This window comes from Callithrix jacchus, chromosome 5, assembly GCF_049354715.1.
Source record: "Callithrix jacchus isolate 240 chromosome 5, calJac240_pri, whole genome shotgun sequence".
In the NCBI taxonomy this organism is placed as follows: domain Eukaryota; kingdom Metazoa; phylum Chordata; class Mammalia; order Primates; family Cebidae; genus Callithrix; species Callithrix jacchus.
This window is the reverse complement of record NC_133506.1, coordinates 20,070,134-20,096,078: the sequence shown is the minus strand read 5'-3', so window position 1 is coordinate 20,096,078 and position 25,945 is coordinate 20,070,134. Positions and strand designations below refer to the sequence as shown.

Sequence of the window (25,945 nt, the reverse complement as noted above, 5' to 3'; positions counted from 1 at the left end):
ACATACACAAGCCAATCAATGTAATAAACCACATAAACAGAATTAAAAACTAAAATCCCATGATCATCTCAGTAGACACAGAAAAAGTATTTGACAAAATCCATTCTCTCTCTATGATTGAAACCCTCAGCAAAATTGGCATAGAAGGGACATACCTTAATGTAATAAAAGCCATCTGTGAAAAACCCACAACCAACATAATACTGAATGGGGAAACGTTGAAAGCATTCCCCCTCAGAACTGGGACAAGACAAGAATCCTCATTCCCATCACTTCTGTTCAACATAGTACTGGAAGTCCTAGCCAGGACAGTCAGACAAGAGAAAGAAAGAAAGGGAATCCAACCAGTAAAGATGAAGTCAAACTGTCACTGCTTGTTGATATGATCATAATACCTAGAAAACCCTAAAGGATCCCTCCGAAATCTCCTAGAACTGATAAATGATTTTAGCAGGTTTCATGATGCAAAATTAATATACACAAATCAGTAGCTCTCCTATACACCAAAAATGACCAAGCTGAGAATCAAATCAAGAACTCAACCCCCTTTACCATAGCTGCAAAAAATTAAAATACTTAGGAATATACCTAGCCAGGAGGTGAAAGAACTCTGCAAGGAAAACTACAGCACACTTTTGAAAGAAATTATAGATGACACAAACAAATGGAAATACATTCCATGCTCATGGATGAGTAGAATCAATATTGTGAAAATGACCATACTGCCAAAAGCAATCTACAAATAATTCAGTGCAATTCACATCAAAATACCACCATTATTCTTCACAGAACTAGAAAAAAAATCCTAAAATTCATATGGCACCATAAAAGAGCCCAGGTAGCAAAAGCAAGAGTAAGCAAAAAGAACAAATCCTGAAGACTGTAAATTAATTACAGAACACTACTGTTTTGCATTTATATTTTGTATATTTAGCTAATTTAAGCATAAGCTATAATTATGCTTAAATTAACTGCATCTAAAAATCATTCATAACAGCTAAAAAATAGAAACAGTCCAAATATCCATCAACTGATGAATGAATAGAAAAATGTGGTACATCAATACAATGGAATGCTAATAAAAAGAAATTAATTACGGATGCATGCTACAACATGGATGAATTTTAAGTATTATGCTACGTGAAGGAAACTAGTCACAAAAGAGCACATAGTTTATGATTACATTTATATGAAATACCCAAAATAGAGACCAAGAGTAGATTAGCAGTTGCCTAAGGCTGAGGAAGAGGGTGTAGAGTGACGACAGCTAATGTGGGATTTCTTTTGGGCATGATGAACATAGCTTGTGATGATGGTTGTGTACCTCTGCGAATTATATTTTAATAAAATGGCTTTAAAAATTAACCACATCTAAAAAATTGCATCTTGGATTTGGAAACTGTGTGGCACTGAGGTGTGGTGTGTAGGAAGGAGCCTGTGGGCAGAACAGTTTGGGTTCTGCTGGCCGCCTTTCTACTCTATTCATGGCGGCCAGGTCCCAGGGTAAGATGACAGCAGTTAGGTCTTGTTGGGAAGAAAACACGGCTACCAACCCTGGACCATTTTGCCATCCCTGAATAAATGAGATAGTTGTTTGCCTGCTTTTGCGGAGGGTGCCTGTGGTTTGCACAGGACGAGGTGGCAGCTGGCTTGCCTGCTGGCCTGCTTGGTGGAGATAAGAGGCTCAGACCCACTGCTGCTATTCAGGCATCATGGAAGTAATGAATGCACTTCCCTCTGTCACCTGATCTCATTCTCTGGGGCTGAGCATGTATTCTTTTCCTTTCTTCATCTCAATTGAGCTTTTAAATTAAATATGTGTTGCTTAAGCTATTCAAAAGGTAGCTGCCTCCATGAGGCACACACCTTTCACCCACCCCTACACCGTGGCCTTGTAGGACAGTCCCCCCTTGGCTGTGCCGAGCCCATCTGGAGTGTTTCTGGTTCTAATCGGAAGTGGAACAGTTTCAGGGCAGCTTATGGGTTTATGTTAGTGAGGAACTTGGGTGGAGATGGTGACACAGCTTGTTCTCTCCTCCTAGGCTCTTAGTGCATCCAGGATCCTGGCCACTCTCGCCCCAAGCCCTGCCTTGGCTGAGCTGTCACTGCTGCATGTCCCAGGCTGCCGGCCTGCCTGTCCTCTGCAGTGCACAGGTATGCATGTGGGCGCATATGCACATGCACCACACACATACCATGCCCACCTCACACCACACACATACCACATACACACTATACACAAAACTCACACACTACATATCATACACACACCTCACACACTACATAACACTTATAAACCATGCCCACTTCACACACCCCACACATTTAACCCATAGACGCCACACACGTCATTCCCACCTCACACACACACCCCATACTCATATCATACCCACCTCATATACCCCATACATGCCACACACAGCACACATACACATCCCATACACCACATAGATACCATGCCCACCTCACACACACCATATGCATATCATACCCACCTCATACACCACACATGTATCATACCCACTTCACATACATACCCCATACACATCACACACACACACACCTCACATACTACATATATACTCTGCCTACCTCATACATACCACACACTTAATCCATAGACATCACACACAGCATTCATACCATGCCCACCTCACACACTACACACACATTTTATCCCCCTCACACCACATCTATACCATGCCCACCTCACACACTACACCCCCTCACACCACATCTATACCATGCCCCCCTCACACACCCCACACACTTAACCATATTACAACACACAACACACAGGTCATATCCACACCACACACATATTACACCCACCTCACACACATATCCCATACACAGCACATCCATATCAAACCCACCTCTCACACACCATACACATAACCAACCACCTCACATCAGGCACCACATATACAGCATGCCCACCTCACACACCCCACACATTTAACCCATATGCACCACACATACATCCTTCCCACCTCACACACATATCCCATACATGCCACACACAACACACATACCCACCTCGCACACCACATATATACCATGCCCACCTCACACACACCACACTTAGCCATATATAGCACACACACCACACACACATCATACCCACCTCACACACACCACACACAACCCATATACGCTACACACACCACACCCATGTCATACCCACATCACATCTACTACACACCCATGTCATACCCACCTCTCACACACCACAGGCTTAACCCATATATACTACATACACACTACACACATATCATACCTCACACACACACACCCCACACACCCTATATACAACACACAGGCACCACACACATATACCCACCTCACACACCACACACCATATATATGCCATGCCCACATCACATACACCACACACTTAACCCATGTACACTGCACATATCATACCCACCTCACACACACCACACATGTATCATACCCACCTCACAGAACACACATACCATACACACCTCACACACACCACACACATATTATACCCACTTCACACACATACCCCGTACACACCACATGCATATTATAACCTCCTCATACACACCACATATATACCATGCCCACCTCAAACACACCATGCACTTAACCCATATACACTACAGACGCCACACACATATTATACCCACCTCACACACACCACACACTTCACACCACATATACACCATGCCCACCTCACACACCGCAAGCACTGAACCCATTTACACCACACTCACCACACACATACCCCATTCACACCACATGCATATAACCCTCACACACACCACGTATATACCATGCCCACCTCATGCACACCATGCACTGAACCCATATACACCACACTCACCACACACACATTAAACCCACGTCACAGACACCACATAAACCCCCTATACACCACACACATATTATGTCCACCTTACAAACATTGCACACATACTTCATACACATCATGCACTCTTCACACATACCACACACCACACGTATACCACATACACATCACACACACCTTATATACACAACACACATACCACACTCACCACATAATACATATATCATATGCATTTCATACATACCACACACCCCATACATACCACACACACACAGACACTTCATAAATACCGCATAAACAGCACACCACATTCCACATACATAGTCCATCACCCATACAGCACACCACATTCCACATACATAGTCCATCACCCATACACCACAACACATTCCACACAGACAACTTATTCACACTACACAGATACCACACACACCACACCGTATCAGACATACATACACCGTACACACCTCGTGTATACCACGCACACCCCATACACACCACATATACTACACACACCTCATACAACCACAGTTACACCCCATACATACCACACCACAAACACTACACCATGCACATAAAACAAACACACACTCAACCCTTCCACATTACATCATACTCCACACATATATCACATTCACATCACACACACCACATGCCACACACCATACACAGTACACTCCACGCACTCACCACACCCTCCAGGATGCCCCGCCACCATACACACACACACACACATAGCACACACTCCCTACTCACCACACCACACACACTGTATCTCACGCACACACCACACACCCCGGCCACACACATTTGCATGCAAACTACTCGTTTTGCATTCAAACTACTCAAATGAAAATGAATGATTTAGTTTTTCCCCAATTAATACTGCTCATCTGTGCACCCTGGCTGTGCTGGCTGGCACATCCCCTGGTCTGGCCTCCCTTGGGTCAGCACCCCTGCTGTGTTTCGGGTGCCCTGTGGAGTGCTCATGTCTGGATCTCGTGCAAGGCTGGTCCCTCTGCCCCAATGGCTGTTTTCCTGAATGAAACTGGTCTGTTTGCCACCTCTCCTGATGCCCAGAGCAGCGGCTGGTGCAGGAAGTCCCAATTCCTTCCCTTGGTGTCTGTCGTTCCCCAGGGGACATTTTGTCCCAGTTCTCCCCAGCTAGAAGAGAGACCCTCAAAGGCACGCAGATCAGTTTGATTATAATGCTGGTGAACAATCAATGCATTTTGGTAAAACACTCAACCAGTACATACATCTTTAGTAAAGTAAAATGTGCGCAGCCCCTCTGCTCCCACCTCTCCCCCCTCCCCTCCCCAGAGGGCATGACTGACAAGCCATTGGGGGCTCCCCCTTTCTGTGTGCCTTTGTCTGTGTGTGGGCTGGGGAGTGTGTGTGTATTCTCTAGCCATCTTGACGGACCTGGAACTGGGATCTACACACGTGCGCTCGCTGTAGCTTACTTGCCATTTTCCCTCCAGAATAGGATCCCTCACTTTAAGATCCCTCACTGTAGTGCACGTTGCCCTGCCTCTTTGAAAACGCCCTCGACTCTTACAGCGCGCAAACTCTGCCATCATTTATTTAACCATTCTTTTATTTATGGGTACTTAGGTCGTTTCCTGTTTTTTAAAAGAATGCCGCAGTGAAAATCTTCAGCTGTCATTTTTCACATTGCTGTGGGGAAATGTGGTGGGAGGTGCCCTGGGGGTGAGTGACCCCATGTGTGGCCAGGCTTTGTGAGGTTTTGACTCTGTCCTTCCCAATGTTCCTCCTACAGTGGCTGCCCCTTGGTGATGATGGCTGCGTGAGTGCCCGCCATGGCCCACCGGAAGTATGAGAGCGCAGGGAGCAGCATGTTGGACCACAGGGTGAGGCCAGGCCCTGTCTCCTATGGCCAGGAGCGAGGATGTGGAGCTGTCCTAGGAGGGCTGTGTGCCCGAGGGCTGGGAGCTGGCTGCCCTGTGGCCAGAGAACCCCATGCCCGAGGAGCAGGAGTGCCACTACCATAGCCCCAGTGGGGACTCCAGCTCCAACTAGTGAATAACATCTCTGAGGAGGAGGAGGACTACCCGAGGAAGAGGACATCACTTACTATATCCACTACTTCCCCGAGGATGACAGCTACCTGGAGGGCATGGACTACAACTGGGAGGAGTACCTGTCCCACGGTGTGTACCCTATGGACACCAACGAGTACCAGGAGACTGTGGAGGAATGGGCGGAGGGTGGACTCAGTGGGCCTGCACCCTTACAGCCACAGGGCTGAGGGAAGCCAGGATTACCCAGACAAACACCTGCCCATCCTGGAGGATGAGCCCTCTGTCTTGGAGGCCCATGACCAGGAAGAAGATGTCTACTACTGTCACAGCAAAAAGGGCTACCAGGACTGCTACCCCATGGAGGCCAATGGGAACACAAGTGCCTCTCCCTACCATCTGAGGTATGGGGAGGGGGTCCTGGAGGACCAGGAGAAGGACATCAACTCAATCAGGAGCCTGAGAATGACCAACATCACTAGCGCTAGTGAGGCCAGCATGGGCCTGAGCCGGGACCTGGGGACTCTGCCCAGCAAAAGCAGCTGCAGCCCCAGCAGGCACAAAATGAGACCCAAGTCACTGAACCTCCCTCCTGAGGCCAAGCACCATGGAGACCCACAGAGAGGCTTCAAGCCCAAGATCAGGACCCTAGAGGAGAAACCGAAGTGACCCCACAAGCAGGTAGGACTCTGGCTGTCTCAGGAAAGGGAGCAGAGGGGCCCAAGAGCAAGAAATGTCCCAGTACAGCCCCATAGATGCTGAACTGAGGCAGTAGGAGGGGTTGCGTGCCTTGCAGTTCTTTTTTGTTGTTTTTGTTTTTTGTTTGTTTCTGCCTTGCAGTTCTAATGATGGCTGAGCTCTTCATTGGTCCAGTTGCCAGGCATGATGTGTGGATCTCTGGCCACTCTTAGGTTCACCCCTCAGACTCAGGAGTAAAGTCTTGTTGAGGGCTGATTGGTGACTAGATTTTGGCAGAAGATGCCCCTCCTCCCACCTAGAAGTGGATCAATATCTCCCTCACTGCCCTGTGTCTGCTCATGGTTGGGCAGTGTCTGTGGGAGAGCCCCTCAATCCTCAGGGGTGTACTTGTTTCAGTGGGGCAGTGGCAAAGATGTGGCCAGTGGTGGGTGGCCTGGTGGCTGGGGTGGGGCCTGGAGTGTATCTCACAGTGGACATGTCTCTGAAAGCCTGGGGGCCTTTGCCTGATGGGCAGTTAGCTGTGAATAACTATTTTGAAAAGGATCCCGCAGATCTTACTTTGCAGGATTGTTACATAGGTATACACGCCATGGTGGTTTGCTGCCTCCATCCCCCTGTCACCAACATTAGGTATTTCTCCTAATGAGAATGATGATTTCCAGCTTCATCCACGTCCTTGCAAAGAACATGAACTCATTATCTTTTATGGCTGCGTAGTATTCCATGGTATATATGTGCCACATTTTCTTTATCCACTCTATCTTTGATGGGCATTTGGGTTGGTTCCAAGTCTCTGCTACTGTAAACAGGACCACAATAAACATATATGTGCATGAGTCTTTATAATAGGCCAATTTATAATCCTTTGGGTATATACCCAGTATTGGGATTGCTGGGTCAAATATACAAGAAAAAACCAATCCCATCATAAAAGTGGATGGAAGATATGAACAGACACTTTTCAAAAGAAGACATTTATAAGGCCAGCAAACATATGAAAAAATGCTCCTCAGCACTGGTCATTAGAGAAATGCAAATTAAAACCACACTGAGTTACCATGTCATACCAGTTAGAATGGCGATCATTAAAAAAATCTAGAGACAACGGATGCTGGAGAGGATGTGGAGAAATAGCAACACTTTCACACTGTTGGGAGTGTAAATTAGTTCAACCATTGTGGAAGACAGTGTGGTGATTCCTCAAGGATCTAGAAATTGAAATATATATATAATTCTTCAATATACATAGTCAAAATCTTAGAATGTAGAATATAATTCTTTAATATACATAATCTATATATTAGAATATATTTATAAATATCAGACATAAGACATGCAAATATTTTCTGTTATTCTGTGGATTGCCTTTCCACTCTTTTGAACATATTCTTGATGCAAAAGAGTTTTAAATTTCAAGTAAGTGCAATTTATCTACTTTCAATTTAGTTGCCTGTGTTTTTGGTGTTTCATCTAAGAAAGCATTGCCAAATCCAGTATTACAAAACTTTTTATTTTGTTTTCCTCTAAGATTTTTGTACTGTTAGCTACTGCATTTAGCTCTTTGATCCAATTTGAGTTAATTTTTTGTATATGGTGTAAGGTGAGCATCCAGCTTTTTCTTTGGCATATAGATATCCAGTTTATGCAGGATCACTTTTATTCAAAAGACTGTCTGCTTGGTCTGTGTGTTTTTGTTCCCCTAAAGTTTATATGTTAAACACTAACCCCCTTGATAATTGTATTAAGAAGTGGAAACTTGGAGAGGTGATTAGTTAGGTCATAAAATTTGATCCTCATAAATGGGATTAGTTCCTTTATAAAAGAGGCTGAGGCCAGGGGCAGTGGCTCACTCCTGTAATTCCAGCATTTTGGGAGGCCAAGGTGAGTGGATCACCTGAGGTCAGGAGTTTGAGACCAGCCTGGCCAACATGGCGAAATCACATCTCTACTAAAAATGCAAATTAACCAGGCTTGGTGATGTGTGCCTGTAATGCCAGCTTCTCTGGACCCTGAGGCAGGAGAATTGCTTAGAACCTGGGAGGCAGAGGTTGCAGTGAACTGGGATAACACGACTGCACTCCATCCTGGGCGACAAGGAGACTGTCTTAAAAAAAAAAAAAATGGCCAGGCGCGGTGGCTCAAGCCTTTAATCCCAGCACTTTGGGAGGCCGAGGCGGATGGATCACGAGGTCAAAAGATGGAGACCATCCTGGTCAACATGGTGAAACTCTGTCTCTTAAAAATACAAAAAATTAGCTGGGCATGGTGGTGCGTGCCTGTAATCCCAGCTACTCAGGAGGCTGAGGCAGCAGAATTGCCTGAACCCAGGAGGCGGAGGTTGCGGTGAGCCGAGATCGGGCCATTGCACTCCAGCCTGGGTTAGAAGAGCTAAAAACTCCGTCTCAAAAAAAAAAAAAAAAAAAAAAAAAAGCGTAAAGAAGCCTGTTTACCCATTCTGCCATGTGAGAACACAACACATAGAAGGTGCCATCGATGAGGAACAGGCCCTCATCAGACACTGAGTATGCTGGCGTCTCGATCTTGTACTCCTCAGGCTCCAGAACTGTGAGCAATAAATCATGTTGTTTACAAATTGCCCAGTCCAAGTTATTTTGTTATAGATGCCCAAATAGTTTAATACACAGTCCTTTCCTCATTGAATGTTAGTGCCTGTGTCAAAAATCAATTGATTATAAACATCATGATTTATTTTTGGAGTCTCTACTCTGTTCCATTGGTATATGTGTGTGTTTTCATGCCAGAACCACACCAATGTGATTATTGTAGCTTTGCAGTAAAATTTGAAATCAGAAAATGTGAGGCATACAACTTTGTTCTTCTTTATCAAGATTATTTTAGCTATTCAGGGTCCCTTGAATTTCATATAAACTTTTTATATTTTTTCTACTTCTGGAAAAAACACTTGGGATTTGGATAGGGATGAACACTTTGGGTTGTACTGACAGCTTGACAATATGACCTTTTCCAATTCATGAGCAAAGTTGTCTTTCCATTTATATCTTCTTTAATTTGTATCAGCAATGTTTTCTAGTGTTCAATGTATTAGTCTTTACCTCCTTGATTGTATTTATTATAAATGCTTTATTATTTTCAATAAAATTATTTTCTTGCTTTCTTTTTCAGATTCTTTAATGGTAGAGTGCAGAAATGATTTTTTTTTTCAGTTCCTGAGGTAGCCATCCTGGCAATTGATTTTTATGTGGCAGTTCTTTTTTATCCTGCTACTTTGTTTAATTTATCTGTTAGTTATAACAAGTATTATGGGGCAGAATCTTACACAGTAGGAAATAACACTGGGTAGAATTGTGAGGCTCCCGATCCAGGCCCTAACTCTTTTGGCCCAGGGCATGTCTAACTCTGTATTCCTAGACACGCCCTGGGCCAAAAGGGAACCTGCTGCCTTGAAGGAAAGGCCCTATCCTGGCAGGATTTATCTCCTGCTGACTAAGAGCCCTAGGTCCAGTACAACCAGCAGTTATACCTAGGTAGTAAACTATGGGTGGTGGGCTCCTAGACATGCTGGCTTCAGGGGTAACCCAGTATATTTGCAGCTGTGATGGCTATGGCTAAAGACCCCTGATGTTTGAGAAAAGCAGAGGGAAAATTAAAGGGAACTTCATCTTGCACCTTAGGTGCCAGCTTGGCCACAGGGTGGCAGAGCAAAAAGCAGGCTCTTGGGGTCCCTGAGACTAGGCCTAGGCTCTTGGACAGCATTTCTGGATGTGCTTTGGGCCAGGGGACCCTCTTCCCATGTGTCAGGGGAGGGACCTGGTAAAAGGTGATTAGATCATGGCAGCAGATTTCCCCCATACTGTTCTTATGATAGTGAGTGCGTTTTCATGAGATCTGATAGTTTAAAAGTGTGGCACTTTCCTCATCATTCTCTTTCTCTGTTGCCACCATGTAAGATGTCCCTTGCTTCCCCTTTGCTTTCCACCATGATTGTAAGATTCCCATGGCCTGCTCAGGCCATTTGGAACTGTGAGTCAATTAAGCCTCTTTTCTTTATAAATTATGCAGTATCAGGTAGTTCTTTATAGCAGTGTGAAAATGAACTAATACACCAGGCACAGTAAGACAAACTTCACATTTTCTCATTTATTTGTGAGATCTATAAATCACAACAGTGAACTAATAGAGAAGAAGAGCAGAAAGATGGTTATCAGAGGCTGGCAAGGGTAGTAGAGGGTGAAGGGGGTGGGGGATGGTTAATGAATAACAAGAAATAGAAAGAATGTAGAAGACTGGCCGTTTACTTTTACTTGGTTTTCTTGACTGGTCATTTACTTGGTTACCGAACACATGGTCTATTTTTCAGAATTCCTCTCAAGTTATTTTAGCCAGTTTCAGTTTTTTTGCTTGTTTGTTTGTCTTTTAATAATACATCTGTGGGTGGTGTGGACTGTGGAGAGTATCCTAGTCTTCCATGTTGCTGATGTCACTCTTCTCAAGTGAATAGATTTAAATGCAATCCACAAATTGATGGCTCTCAACTTATCATCTCCAAGGAAGTCTTACCCTGAATCTCAAAGTCATATCCAATTGCCTTTCTGACATCTCATTTTCAAGTTAGCTCATAATCTGCCTCATTGTCTTAAATTTACTCCTGCCTCCTGCTTTCTCTGAAATTTTGCATTTCTAAAAATGTATAAAAATGAAATCATGCATTATGTGTACTTTTTTCCATCTCCTCATTCAGCATAATTATTTTCAGATTCATTTATATTATAGCCTTGATTAATGATTTATTCTTTTTTTATTGCTTAGTAATAAGTATGAATGTAACACATCCATTCACTTGTTGCTAGAAATTTGGGTTTTTCCACTTTCTGGCTATTAAAATAAAGTTACAATGAACATTAATGTAGGCATCTTTGTATGAACATAGGCTTATATTGTTCTTGGCTAAACCCTTAAGAATGGAATGATTAGATCATTTTTTCTTCAAAAAAAAAAAACCTGCCAAACTTATACAAAATAGTTGTATGATTCAGATTTCTATTACTTAGCTTTGGTAGTTTTTGATTCTAGGAATTTTTTCATTTCATCTATGTTTTCTAATTTGTTGTTATATAATTATTTATTTTATTTCCTCATAACCCTTTTATTTATCTAAGGTCTGTAATAAAGTCCTCACTTTTATTTCCAGTCGTAGTAATTGAATATTTTCTCTCTCTCTCTATTTCTCCCCTTCCTTCTCTCTTTTTGCTCTCTCTACTTTTCTTGGTGAGTCTAACTATAAGTTTGTAAATTCTCCTAATCTTTACAAAGTACAAAGCATTATTTTGTTGATTTTTCTCTACAATTTTCTGTTCTCCAATGTATTTACTTCTACTCTAATCTTTACTATTTCCTTCCTTCTGTTTGCTTTGAGTTTAGTTGGCCTTTCTTTTTTACTTTACGTTTTAAAATTATACTTTAAGTTCAGGGGTACATGTGCAGAATGCGCAGGATTGTTACATAGGTAAACACATGCTATGGTGGTTTGCTGCACCCATTCCCCCCACTGTCATCTACATTAGGTATTTCTCCTAATGTTATCCCTCCCCAATCCCCCTAACCCCTGCTAAGCCTCCCCTATCCCCCCACCCTCTGACAGGCTCCGGTGTGTGATGCTCCCCTCCCTGTGTCCATGTGTTCTCATTGTTCAACACCCACCTATGAGTGAGAACATGTAGTGTTTGGTTTTCTGTTCTTGTGTCAGTTTGCTGAGAATGATGGTTTTCAGCATCATCCATGTCCCTGCAAAGGACATGAACTATTTTTTTTAATGCTGCATAGTATTCCATGGTGTATATGTGTTACATTTTCTTTATCCAGTCTATCCTTGATGGGCATTTGGGTTGGTTCCAAGTCTTTGCTATTTTAAACAGTGCTGCAATAAACATATGTGTGCATGTGTCTTTATAAAAGAAGGACTTACAATCCTTTGGGTATATACCCAGTAATGGGATTGCTGGGTCAAATAGTATTTCTAGTTCTAGGTCCTTGAGGAATCACCACACTGTCTTCCACAATGGTTGAATTAATTTATACTTCCACCAATAGTGTAAAAGCATTCCTATTTGTCCACATCCTCTCCAACATCTGTTGCCTCCTGATTTTTTTAATGACCGCCTTTCCAACTGACATGAGGTAATATCTCAATGCAGTTGGCTGCATAAATGTCTTCTTTTGGAAACTGTCTGTTCATAGCCTTTGGGCAAAGGGTATGATGAGGTTGTTTGTTTTTTTCCTTGTATATTTGTTTAGGTTCTTTGTAGATTCTGGTTATTAGCCCTTTGTCAGATGGGTGGATTGCAAAAATTTTTTCCTGTTCTGTTGGTTGCTAGTTCACTCTAATGATTGTTTCTTTTGCTGTGCAGAAACTTTTAAATTTAATTAGATCCTGTTGGGAAAAGCAGCAAAGGAGAAACAGCTTACAGAATGCCTACATAAATTGGTCATGAGTAACATGTAAACAGGGAACAACAAATTGCAGAAGGCCGCAGGAGGCCTCTGACGAGGAATGCCTCTCTATGCCTCATGTTCCGGTGCAGGGTGACCTCGGCTCTGTTATCATAAACATTGTGCTCAAGGACGTAAAACCCCTTCATAGCACTATGATGTAACCAGACTTGTAGTCTCCTTGTAAGGCCCGAATTCCATCAGCTGCACATAGGTAATAAGTTAAAGATAACCACAAGTTCTTGTTTTGTGAAACTCTCAAACCACCACTGTTATCTGTCTTTAAAATGATACACCAGTACTGGCTCACTGATTCACTCCATCACCCTCTCTCTACCATCACTTTACCCCTACCCTGTAGATCAAAGTGACTGTAACCCCAATATATAGAGTGGATGATCAGAGCTTGGGGCCTTCCCTGCCTCCTCCAAAGTAATAAAGTGATGGCACCCTGGTCCCACTGTTTCTCTTAATCTTTTTCTCATTCCATTGTCACCACTGAACTCGGGGTACCCACAAGTGATATAGGGCTGGGTCTCTACATTCTGGTGCCCAACATGGGGCTCATGGATCCCTACATTCTGGCCCCCACTGCGTGGGGCTCATGGCTTCCCTACAGATCCCCTTTGTCTATTTTGGCTTTTGTTGCCAATGCTTTTGGTGTTTTTAGTCATGAAGTCCTTGCCCATGCCTATGTCCTGAATGGTACTGCTTAGGTTTTCTTCTAGGGTTTTTATGATGTTAGGTCTTGGGTTTAAATCTTTAATCCATCTGGAGTTAATTTTTGTATAAGATGTAAGGATATTTTTACTTCCTTGTAGTAAACTTTTGGTAATTTATTCCTCATATAGGTGCTTACAGCTGTGTATTTCATGCTAAGCACTACTTCAGTTGCATCCCAAAAGTTTTGTTGTGTTTTTTTTTCTTCATCTCTAGATATTTTCTAATTTCCTTTATTATTTCTTGTTTGACCTACTGTCCTTTGAGTTGTGTGTTGTTTAATTTCTACATATTTGTGAATTTCTCTGTTTTTCTTCGTCATTGTTTTCTAATTTTATTGTGGTTGGAGAACATACTTCGTATAATGTTAAGTCTATCAAATTTTTTATCATGAGGTATCTTTGAATTTATCCTCTCCAAAATTTGTTGAGCTTTTGGTGTTTCTAAAAAATAAAATTTTGGAAGGTTTTAACCATTACCTTTTTCTTTCTGTTACTCTAATTATATAATTTCAATTGACCTAACTTGAAGTTTCCTAATTATTTTTCTGACTGTTCAATTCTGCTGTTTAGCCCATCGAGTGAATTTTTCATTTCAGTTATTGTGGTTGTCCACTCCAGATTTTTCTATTTGGTTCTTTTTAAAGAAAACATTCTGTTTCTTTAAACTTTAAGTTCAGGGGTACATGTGCAGGTTTGTCACATAGATACACTTGTTTCATGGGGGTTTGTTGTACAGATTATTTCATCACCCAGGTATTAAGCCTAGTACTGATTAATTATTTTTCCTGGTCCAATATTTACTATTTTGTGAGAAACTGCTGTCATACTTACCGATAGTTCTCCTGACGTGGTTTCCTTTAACTCTTTGCAGTAACTGATTTAGAATAGCTGACTTAGACTTTAGTCAGTCCAATGTCTAGATTTCCTCCATAACAGTTCTCTATGGACTGCTTTTCCCCCTTGGTGCCATATATTCTTATTTCTTTGCATGCTTCATCATATATTTTTTATGGAAACTGGACACCTTAAATTATATTGAAGCTCTGGAAATCAGATTTGCCCCTTGCCCCAGGTTTTGTTATTGTAATTATTTAGCATCGTTTGAGTAGTATTTCTGAGCTAAATCTATAAAGTCTATATTTTTTGTTGTAATGAAGTTCTGGATCAGTTCACTTAGTGGTCAGCAGACTATTGGAGAGATTTTCTTAATCACTGGGAAGCAGAGTCTCCCAGTTTTTGCCAAGGGCCTCTGAGTATGTGTCAGGCACACCTTTCATATTCAGCCCAGCAGCATGTTTGTAAATTCCATGCTTTCCTTATTGCACTGGCTAGAAACCCCAGTGCTACTGGATAGAACAGAGGCATCCATTTTTTTTTAACCATAGGGGTAATGCATTCATTCTTCAACTATTAAGAATAATGTCAGCTGCTGTTAACTGTCACTTTTATTTGTATATGTCCTTGATTAGATTCAGGAAGGTGTTTTCTAATACTGTTTGCAGGAACTGATGTTAAATTTTGCCAAATGCCTTTCTGCATCTTTTGAGATAATTATATCATTTTCTTTCATCTATAGCAATATTCATTGCTCTGAAATCTGCTCTTTTATTAACAGAGCCACTCTAGCATTCTTTTAAGATGAGCATGCTGTATCTTTTTGAAACATGTTTGTCTATACTGTTTGTGAATTTATATATTAAAGTTTCTCTTTCTTTCTTTCTCTCTCTCTCTCTCTCTCTCTTTTAACAAAAGAAAGAGTTTAATGGATTTATATTTCCATACACCTGAGGAGACCTCACAATCAGGGTAGAATGAAAGGAGGAGCAAGTCAGGTCTTACATGGATGGCAGCAGGCAAAGACAGTTTGTGTAAGGAAACTCCCATTTTTATAAACCATCAGATCTCATGACACTCACTATCACAAAAACAGCATGGGAAAGACACACCCCCATGATTCAGTTATCTCCCACTGGGTCCCTCCCACACCACATGGGAATTATGGAGCTACACAGTGAGATATGGGTAGGGATACAGAGCCAAACCATATCAACTTCCTTCACATAGGCAATATTCTTGGTTTGGGTCAACAAATACATTTTTTTTTTCTCTTTAATATCATATATTTGACAATTTTTGTGTGCGAATGGGCCATGAATTTGTGTGATGGTAAAACTCCTTTTACTATTTCAAAGCTCACCAAATTAATGTCTGACATCATTTTCAGAATATATTTTAACTATATATGTTAAATAGTTAATATAAAACATCACAGATCAACTAAAAGTATGTTATCACTGGGAATTCTAATTGTTCAATATGTGAATGTATTTAAGAGTCAAACACAGATAACAACTTAAAAACACATTCAAGTCACTTAAAAATCCAAGGACAAATTGATCAAGAGATGACTGAGAGCAACACATACCAACAGAACGTGTTTTTAGCAGAAGTTGATTGGAAGAACAGAGTAGCCTCATGTGAACACTCCCGAGTGGCTGTTTTGTTGAACTACGTCTGGCATTTGTTGTTTCCTTTTCTGATTGGCATTTGTTTCATTTCCTGCATCATTCCATCTCCTATTTCGGCATCTGTGTTTCTTGCATTATATTTCCATGTTAGTAAGCAAACAGAATATCTGTTTATAAAAAATAAGGAGGTCTGCCAGCTTTTTTCTTTGAGTCTATGGGAATTAATTATATTTTGAGATGATTATAATGATATTCAAAAACAAAAATTTAAATGTACCTTTTCAAATTCAAAAATAATCAAACTGAAGCTTAGCATAGGAAAAGAAATCTAACGTATTGACATTGTAAGGCTTTTCTCTCTTAAAATTATAGTACTCAAACAGTATTGAATAAAAATAGGCTTCTAATACATTACTCTCAGGAAAGTCATTTATATTCACTCTCTTGTATTTTAAGACAAACTATTCCTAATGTAAATATATTTAGTAAAACATGATTTTGATTATATTAATTTTAAGGGTATAAATGCCAAAATTATCTTATATTTTTCTGTAACCAAGTTTATAGAGTTAGCTGATGATTTTTTTAATCACATTCATGAGGGCAGAGCTCTCATAACAAAAGGCCCCATATCTTTTTTGTATATATACACTTTAAGTTCTGGGGTACATGTGCAGATTGTGCAGGATTGTTACATAGTATACACATGCACTGCTGGTTTGCTGCATCCATCCCCCCGTCACCTACATTAGGTATTTCTCCTAATGTTATCCTCCCCAATCCCCCCATCCCCTGCTAACCCTCCCCTAGCTCCCCCTACCCCCATGACAGGACCTGGAGTGTGATGTTCCTTTCCCTGTGTCCATGTGTTCTCATTGTTCAACACCCATTTATGAGTGAGAACATGTGGTGTCTGGTTTTCTATTCTTGTGTCAGTTTGCTGAGAATGATGGTTTCCAGCATCATACATGTCCCTGCAAAGGACATGAACTCATTTTTTTATGGCTGCGTAAGTATTCCATGGTGTATATGTGCGACATTTCCTTTATCCAGTCTATCTTTGATGAGCATTTAGGTCTTTGCTATTGTAAACAGTGCTGCAATAAACATACGTGTGCATCTGTCTTTATAACAGATAAATGTATAATCCTTTAAGTATATACCAGTAATGGAATTGCTGGGTCAAATGGTGTTTCTAGTTCTAGATCCTTGAGGAATCGCCACATTGTCTTCCACAATGGTTGAACTAATTTACACCCCCACCAGCACTATAAAAGCATTCCTATTTCTCCACATTTTGTAAAGATCAAATGTATTTGAATACGTTTTCTTAAATTAATTGTGTCAGAAATTATTGGTCCAAATCTGTTACCTCCAGATTTTTAAATAATTACCATTCTAACTGACATGAGATCTCAATGTGGTTTTGATTTCCATTTCTCTGATGACCAGTGATGATGAGCATTTTTCATATGTTTGTTGGCCACATAAATGTCTTCTTTTGAAAAGCATTTGTTCATATCCTTCACCCACTTTTTGATGGGGTTGTTTTTTTTCTTGTAAATTTGTCTAGGTTCTTTGTAGATTCTGTATTAGTCCTTTGTCCATGGGTAGATTGCAAATACCTTTTCCCATTCTGTTGGTTGCTGGTTCACTCTAACGATTGTTTCTTTTGCTGTGCAGAAGCTCTTAAGTTTAATCAGATCCCATTTGTCTATTTTGGCTTTTGCTGCCATTGCTTTTGGTGTTTCAGTCATGAAGTTCTTGCTTATGCCTATGTCCTGAATGGTATTGCCTAGGTTTTCTTCTAGGGTTTTTTATGGTGTTAGGTCTTATGTTTAAATCTTTAATCCATCTGGAGTTAATTTTTGTATAAGGTAAGGAAGGGATTTAGTTTCAGCTTTCTGTGCATGGCTAGCTAGTTTTCCCAATACCATTTATTAAATAGGGAATCATTTCCCCATTGCTTGTTTTTGTCAGATTTATCAAAAATCAGATGGTTGTAGATGAGTGGCATTACTTCTGAGGCCTCTGTTCTGTTCCAATGGGCATGACTTCACTTCACGTCAGTGAAGTTCTGAAAATCACCAGCTTTGGCTTTCCCCTGCCAGGCCTTCCTCTCACATAATGGAGGTAAGACAGGGAAGGAAAAGTGGGTTTCAGAGACCAATGAAATGATAAAGGAGCAGAAAGAGATAGACTGGAATTCTTAATTGCTTATAAGCAAGTTTCCCCATGCTATCCTCATTACTGTCCACTGTTCAATTCCACCCCATTTCTACTCTTTCAGTGAAAAGAATATAAAAGCAAAACAACCACTTTTCTCTTTTCCATGCCTACATTTTTAAATATCTTGTTAAGATAGATCTGTATTGCTGACCAAGTCACATTTTCTTCCTTATGATTTGGACCAATAATTTCTGACACAATTAATTTAAGAAAACGTATTCAAATACATTTGATCTTTACAAAATGCAGTATCTTATACTTCCTGTATTTTTTTTTCTATTTAATCTAATGCTTTCCTTATGTTATTATAACAGATTTTTTTTCCAGAGTTGAACTACCCATTACTGATGGGAATGTAAATTGATACAGCCATCATGGAAAACAGTATACAGGTACCTAAATACATTAAAAATACAGTTACAATAGGATCCAGCAGTTCCTCTTCTGGGCATATACCCAATGGTACTGAAATCACCACCTCATAAAGATGTCTTCACTCCCATGTTCAATGCATTATTCACAATATCCATGCTGTGTCCACAACCTGGGTGGCTGTCAATGGGCTAACAGATAAAAAACGGGCACAAATACACACACACACACACACACACACACACACACACACACACGATGGAATGTATTCAGCCTTAAAAATGGGAGAGATTCTGCCATTTGCCACAACATGGATGATCTGTGTGATATTGTTCTAAGCAAAATAAGCCAGACACAGAAAGAAAAGCATTTCGTGACCTCATTTATATGAGGAACCTAAAAATTAAAACAGTTGAAATATACGGAGACAGAGAATAAAACCATGATTAGTGGGAGAGGTGTAGAGGAGGAAATGGAGAGATTAGGTCACAGGATGCAAAGCAGCAGATACGTACAATGAACAAGTGCGAAGACTGAGTTTTTACGGTGGAGTCTATAGTAAATATTCCTGTATAATAATCATGACTTTTGTTAAATTTGTACATTATAACTGTGCTTGCTACAGGGAGAAAAAGGAGTAACTCTCTGAGATGATGGGTATGTTAATGTGTTTCTCTGTAATAATCACTTTTATGTATGTATTTCTTAATAAAATTCATAGTCTATACTTGTACAACCATTATGGAAAATAGTATGGAGATTTCTCAAAAAAAATTAAAATTACAAAAAAAAAATAGAACTACCATATGATCCAGCATCCCATTTTGGGGTATGTTTCTGAAGAAAGGAAACCGGCACCTCATAGAGATCTGTACTCTAGAGCCATGTCCATCGCACATTATTCACAACAGCCAAGACATGGAAACAACCTAAATGTCCACCCATGAACAAATGGAAAAAGAAATCGTGGTGTATTCATACAAAGTGATAGTATTCGGCCTTTAAAAAAGAAGAAAATTCTGTGATTGTAACAACATGAATGAACCTGGAGGACATATGCTAAGTCAAATAAGCCCAGCACGGAAAGACACTTTAGGATCTCATTTATATGTGAAATCTAAGAACCGTTAACACTAGTCTCACTACCATGTATATATTCAAAGGAAATAAAATCTGTATGATGAAGACACAGCTGCTCTCCTATGTTTATTGCAGCGCTATTCACAACAGCCACGATATGGAATTGACTTAAGTGTCTATCAGTGAATGAATGGATTGTAAGAACGGGGTATGTATACACAGTGGAATACTATCCCATCATATAAAGAAGAAAATCCTGTGATTTGTGACAACTTGGATGAACCTAGAGTACATTCTGTCAAGTGAAATAAGCTAAGAACAGAGGGGCAAATGCCACTAATCTCACTCGTTTGTGGAATCTCAAAGAGTTGATTTCACAGAAGTAGACAATAGAATAATGGTTATCGGAGGCTGGGAGAGTAGTGGGTAGATGGATAGGGAGATACTGATTAATGAATACGGAGTTAAAGTGAGATAGGAGGAACTAGCTCTACAATTTTATTGCACAGTAGGGTGACTGTACTCAACAATCATGCGTTGTATACTTCAAAATAGCCAAGTGAGAGGATTCTGAATGCACTCACCACTGCACTCACCCATTTTCAGAAAAATAAGAAGTATTGGTGATAAGAGGTGATAGGTATGCAAATTACCTAGATTTGATTATTACACAATGTATGTGTCAAAACATTACACTATGCCAGATAAACAGTATTATTATGTGTTAATTAAAAACAAAATAAAACTTAAAGCTGAACTTCACCAAAGCCAGGAGAATGGTGTTTGCTAGGACCTATGGGGAGAAGACATGGGGAGGCAATGGGCAAGGGTACGGAGCGTCAGTTATGCAAGATAAATACGTTCTGGAGATCTTATTTATCCAGAGTGTACAGCACAAGGTCTACAGTTATCAATACTATATTGCATAATTAAAATTTGGTAAAAGATTGTAGAACTTGTGTTAAGTGTTGTCATACACGTGCACTGTAATTATACATACAAGTAATAACAAAAGAGCTGGGAGAAAACTTTGAGGGGGTTTAGATACATCTGTGCCTTTGATAGTTGTGATAGCTTCATAGCTGTCTACTTACCTTCAAACTCATAGATTTGTGTATATTAAATATGTACAACTTTTTACATGTCAATCATATTTGAATAAAGTGTTATTTTTTTAAAAACCAGATTCTTTGTTATTACCTCTTCTAGCCAAGAGAACTTACAACTAAGAAATTCTAGGAGGATTCCAAAATCTACATCTAGTCCAGATATAAACTTCTAACCTTAGGTTAAAGAACGAACAGAAGACTAAGAGCAATGGAAGAGAATAAGTGGCAGTTTGTATGTTTGCTGTACAGGAATGTTACCTTTGTAAGATTGTCTTTATTCACTGCTCAATCTCTGATACCTAAAACTGTGCCTTGCTCATTGCAGATTCTCAGTAAATGTTTTTAATGTATGGAAGTTACTGCTGCATAAAAGTCTCATCCAAACAATATCTATCATTTTAGTATTATATCTCATGGTTCTGAAAAGTTGATTGGGCTCAGCTGGGTGGTTCTTGTTCAAGGTGTGTTTGCCGTTGGATGGTGGCTATAGCTGGAGTCATCTTGAAGCTTCCTCACCACAGATGTAAAGTTGATATTGGCTGTTGGCAGAACATGGCATTGGCAGCTGAAGCTCCTACATAAGGCCCTCCGTATGGCCAGGACCTCCTGATAGCATGGTGGTTAGGATCCAAGGGCAAGCTTCTCAAGGCAACAAGGAGGGTGTACACCTAGCCCTGGAAATCACATGGCATCACTTCAGTCAAATTTGATCTATCACAAAGGCTACCCAACAACAAAACTATGCCTGTTCATAAACACTAAGAAACAAACCCAGGAACTCTGAAAACAGGTTACAGGAACTTCAATGTGGAATGACAATCCTTTAGTAGCATATACGGCATGTGGTAAAGGTGGAAAGCCACGCAGTGAGTGTTTGATAAAGTGTGCCATGGTTTGCAGTGATACTGACTCTTCTAGAGCCTGGAGAGATCATATGAGGAGTGAAGGCAACAGGAAGTGGAGCAGGCAGAGGTCTGGCTCCTTCCTCTACTTCAACCAGAACAGTGCCGCTTTTGTACAAACACAGAATTTTGGTTCTGTTTAATGTTTTATTTGAAGAAAGACATTCTGCTGTTTAAACAGTTGGTAAACTGGGTAAATGGGTAAGATTATAGGCGTGCCAATATACTTGGTGTGTGTTGATTCACCTGTTGACTGGTGAATTTTTGTTTTTATTTTCAGAAAATTACTATTTTTTTTTAAAGACAGAGTCTCACTATGTCGCCCAGTCTGGATAGCAGTGGCTATTCACAGGTGTGGTTATAGCTCACTACGCCCTATAATTCCTAAACTTAAATGATCCTCCTGCCTCAGTCTCCTTAGTAGCTAATACTGCAGGCGTGTGCCACTGCACCTGCCCATTTCCAGATAATTTGATGGGAAATATTGGGCAGAAATTCTAAGGAAATGAATTGCAATTACATGGCATTGATGTTACCTTTCAGATATCAGAGGAGGCATCTTTCCTCTGATCCCTCATCTCTGAGCTCCTCCTCTATCTGTCACTGCCTTTTGGATTTACTGCATAAAAACAACTGTGCACCTGCCTGCTCTTTGCTCATTAAGGTCTCCTTCTTCGAGAACAAGCATTGCTCCTGCTAATCATCATGTGTCACCTTCCTGCTGGCCATTCATTCAGAAGGAGGCCAGAGTGAACACACTGATTTTGCTCCTCAGATGCTCCTTTGATAAAAGTGTATGGAGATGTTCTTTATTCTGTACCACATGAGTATGAATGACAAAGATATTATAAGCTAAGAGAACCACACATTACTAAGGATAATACCTGGATTAGTCAGTACAGGGCAGATTTATGCCATGGTAGCACACAATGAATCTCAGTGGACTAACACAGGAATGATTCTTGCTCATGCAATATTAGTGTAGCTCAAGGTCATCAGGTCTTCTTCAAGTCTTTTGTCCTCCACATGGTCACTCAGCTAAGCAGGCTTCTTTGCTTTGTGACTTCATAATCTCCCGTCTCTGTATATATCCTAAAAGAGAAGTAAAGAGACTAAAAGTTAAGTGAGGGCTTTCACTGCCTCAGCCTAGAAGTGATCCTTCAGATCACTGGCCACTGGTTAGAACTAGTTATGCGTCCCTGGCCAAGTGCAAAGGGGCTGGAATTTCTGGTCATCCATGTGCCCAAAAAGGAGAGGAAAGTCAAACACTGGAAGTGTGTACCATGGTAACAAACGTTATCAACATTTTCTGTAAACCTTCTGAAAAGCAAATGTGAGGATTCTCTTTGACTGGGTAATTCTATTCTTGAACATTTGGAAAATTTTTCTGAAGAAACAATTTCCACCCTACTACAAACAAATAAAAGTATTTTCTTTGGTCTCCCATAAGAGCCTGGGCATTGATCTGCCATAGCTTACACCACCTTATTTTCTTATTACGGATTTCTGAGTTAGACCTCCACATAGGTCTGTGAGATCTCTAAGGCATGGTCAGCATCATACTTAGGTTTTGAATCTGAAGTCATAGAGATGAATAAAGTTGACGTGCAATGTAAGTTGGAATATAAACGTCCGCAGTGGGGGCCATGTGTAAGTACTAAAAACCCAGACTACAATGATCATGCCTTAGCTATGTAAAGCTGGCAGAAAAGTCTCTGAGATATCATGTTAGAAAGCATACCACACTGGTATTTTGTGTTCATTTGGGTTTGAAAGATTAATAAGAGACATGGACTGGAGGGAAAGATGGTATTAGATGCTGCTTTACCTAGATCTTCTCATTCACGGGCACTAGGTGACTCAGTGAACCACACAACAGTGGCTAATATATACATATGCAGGGTCAGGTCAGCCAGGGATGGGGTTTAGAATTCTACTTGTCCTCTGTCAGGTTCCTGGATCCTGAGAAGAAGTGGAGTGGAGGGTGCACACTCCACTTATTGTAACAAATGGCCTCCTTTCTCCTTCCTACCACCCTCACCTCAGATTCCAAAATCCGTGTCAACTTACCCACTCAGTCTTGCACACCGCCAGGCTCTTCAGCCTGTGTAGACATTTATGACTCCCTAGGGCTGTGGCTTTGCCTTCTAAAACCTTGGATCCTACACTGAGCCAACCAGACCATCAGAATCCATGATGCTGCCTCTGATCTGCCCCTTGATATTATTACTGTTTGAAGATGTCTGCCTTTTACCTCGTCCTAGACAACAAGGAGTACCTCACCGTGTGTGGACATTGATCTAGAATCCTCCTGGAAACCTGGGTCAGTTGGCATGCAAGTCACAACCCAATTTTAATCCATTCTACCTCACCTTGATCTGTATTCCTCAGCCCTTTTAGTCCAAATGCCCTCTCTTCTCCACCACTGAGGTCCCGGCATGAGTCTAAGACAACATACGTGATGTATCGTTAGTGTGATTTCAGGTAAAGCACAATATGTAAAAAGGAACAGAGATGGGAGTGCTTGTAGTGGATCAAGAAATGGTGACTAGATTAGAGAGAGAGGCAAACGGCTTCCACTGAAATGGTGCAAGTTCAAGCTCGGAAGGAAGGTGAGAGCTATGTCCTGGCAGTCCTTGGATGCAGAGTTAACAAAGTGTGAATTTGCCCTGTGGAGGAGAAGTTACCCTGGTGCTGTCAAACAGAAACCAGGATTGGTAATATGCCCACCCTGGGCCTTTACACTCTGTGATGCATTTCTCATGTGGATGCCCAGTTGGCTCTACTTTTCTGAACTCATATTTTCCCTTCAAATCATGTTCTTTTTTTGCTGAGTTGTGAAGGTTAGAGTCAATCAATCTAAAACAGTGAGCACAGCGTCTGACACAGAGAAAGTATTAAAAAGGGGTAGATAATCATCAAAAGTTAGGAAGAATATGTTGATAAGAAGAGTATTTTAAATAACTGTTTAGTGGGTGGGATTGTAGATGGGACATGTTACAAGAACAAGGAAAATAAATTAATATACCAATGTAATAAAAGAGACAAGTTCTGGAGTAAGATGGGGCCTATTGGAAGGAAAAATAAAAGAAACAAAGCAATACCCTGTGTGCATGCCACCTACATGCTTAAGTAGGAGGATATCGAAGCTGAGAAAGCAGGTTGTGTTGAAGATGACATTTGACTTTGGAGTGCGGAGTTTGACATTTAAGTGGTGAATGCAAAAGGAGACTTATGCCTGAGACAGCTGTCCATGGGGAAGGTTAATATTTGGATTCAAGAATTTTCTGCATAGAAATAATACTAAAAATAATGAGAATAGTTAGACCTGTTCCAAGCACAAAACACATGCTTCTAAAAGCCAGGAGAAAAAAATAGTCTCTCTCTCTCTCTCTCTCTCTCTCTCTCTCTCTCTCTCTCTCTCTCTCTCTCTCTCTCTCTCTCTCTCACTCTCACTCTCTCACTCTCACTCTCACTCTCACTCTCACTCTCACTCTCACTGCTGTCAGGACCGTCCATAAGAGAGAATCCCTGCTTCTGGGACCCCTGCTTGTATTTACCTAGGTTACCGCGAGATGGAGCCCACGCTTCACTATGTCCCCACCGCTTTCTGCTATGAAATAATAACAATAACAAATGCAGAGCTGTTTACTGTCTGTTGACTAAAAAATTTTTGCATGGTAATTTTCATAGAATATGTAAACAGTCTGAAAGCAGGACTGTATGTCTCCTATATTTCCCTAGAATGTGGGCCATTTATCACAGAGAACTGTTATCAGCTGTCTCAGAATCATTAATTGTAGTAAATCAGTAATTTAGGTTTGTTTTCTGACGTCACTTTTTTTAACATTTGCTTGTTATATAGAAATTTCAGCTTTTACCAAAGCCAAATTCATATATTAACTATATTTTATGCTAAACAGCATGACTTTCAGAAAAAAAATAACATTTAGAGTTCTTTTTATAGCAAAATTCAATTGGCTGCTCCGAACATTCTCAAACCAAGCCAATTTTGT

General features: G+C 40.7%; 1 long non-coding RNA gene across 1 annotated transcript; it reads left to right on the top strand.

Annotated features, from left to right (window-relative positions):
- Window positions 1-2,041: 2,041 nt before the first annotated feature.
- LOC118154051 (uncharacterized) lies at window positions 2,042-7,425 on the top strand. The gene is made up of 2 exons (XR_013535123.1): window positions 2,042-2,154; window positions 5,622-7,425. It is a non-coding gene; the product is annotated as an uncharacterized LOC118154051 (long non-coding RNA).
- The last annotated feature ends 18,520 nt before the right edge of the window (window positions 7,426-25,945 follow it).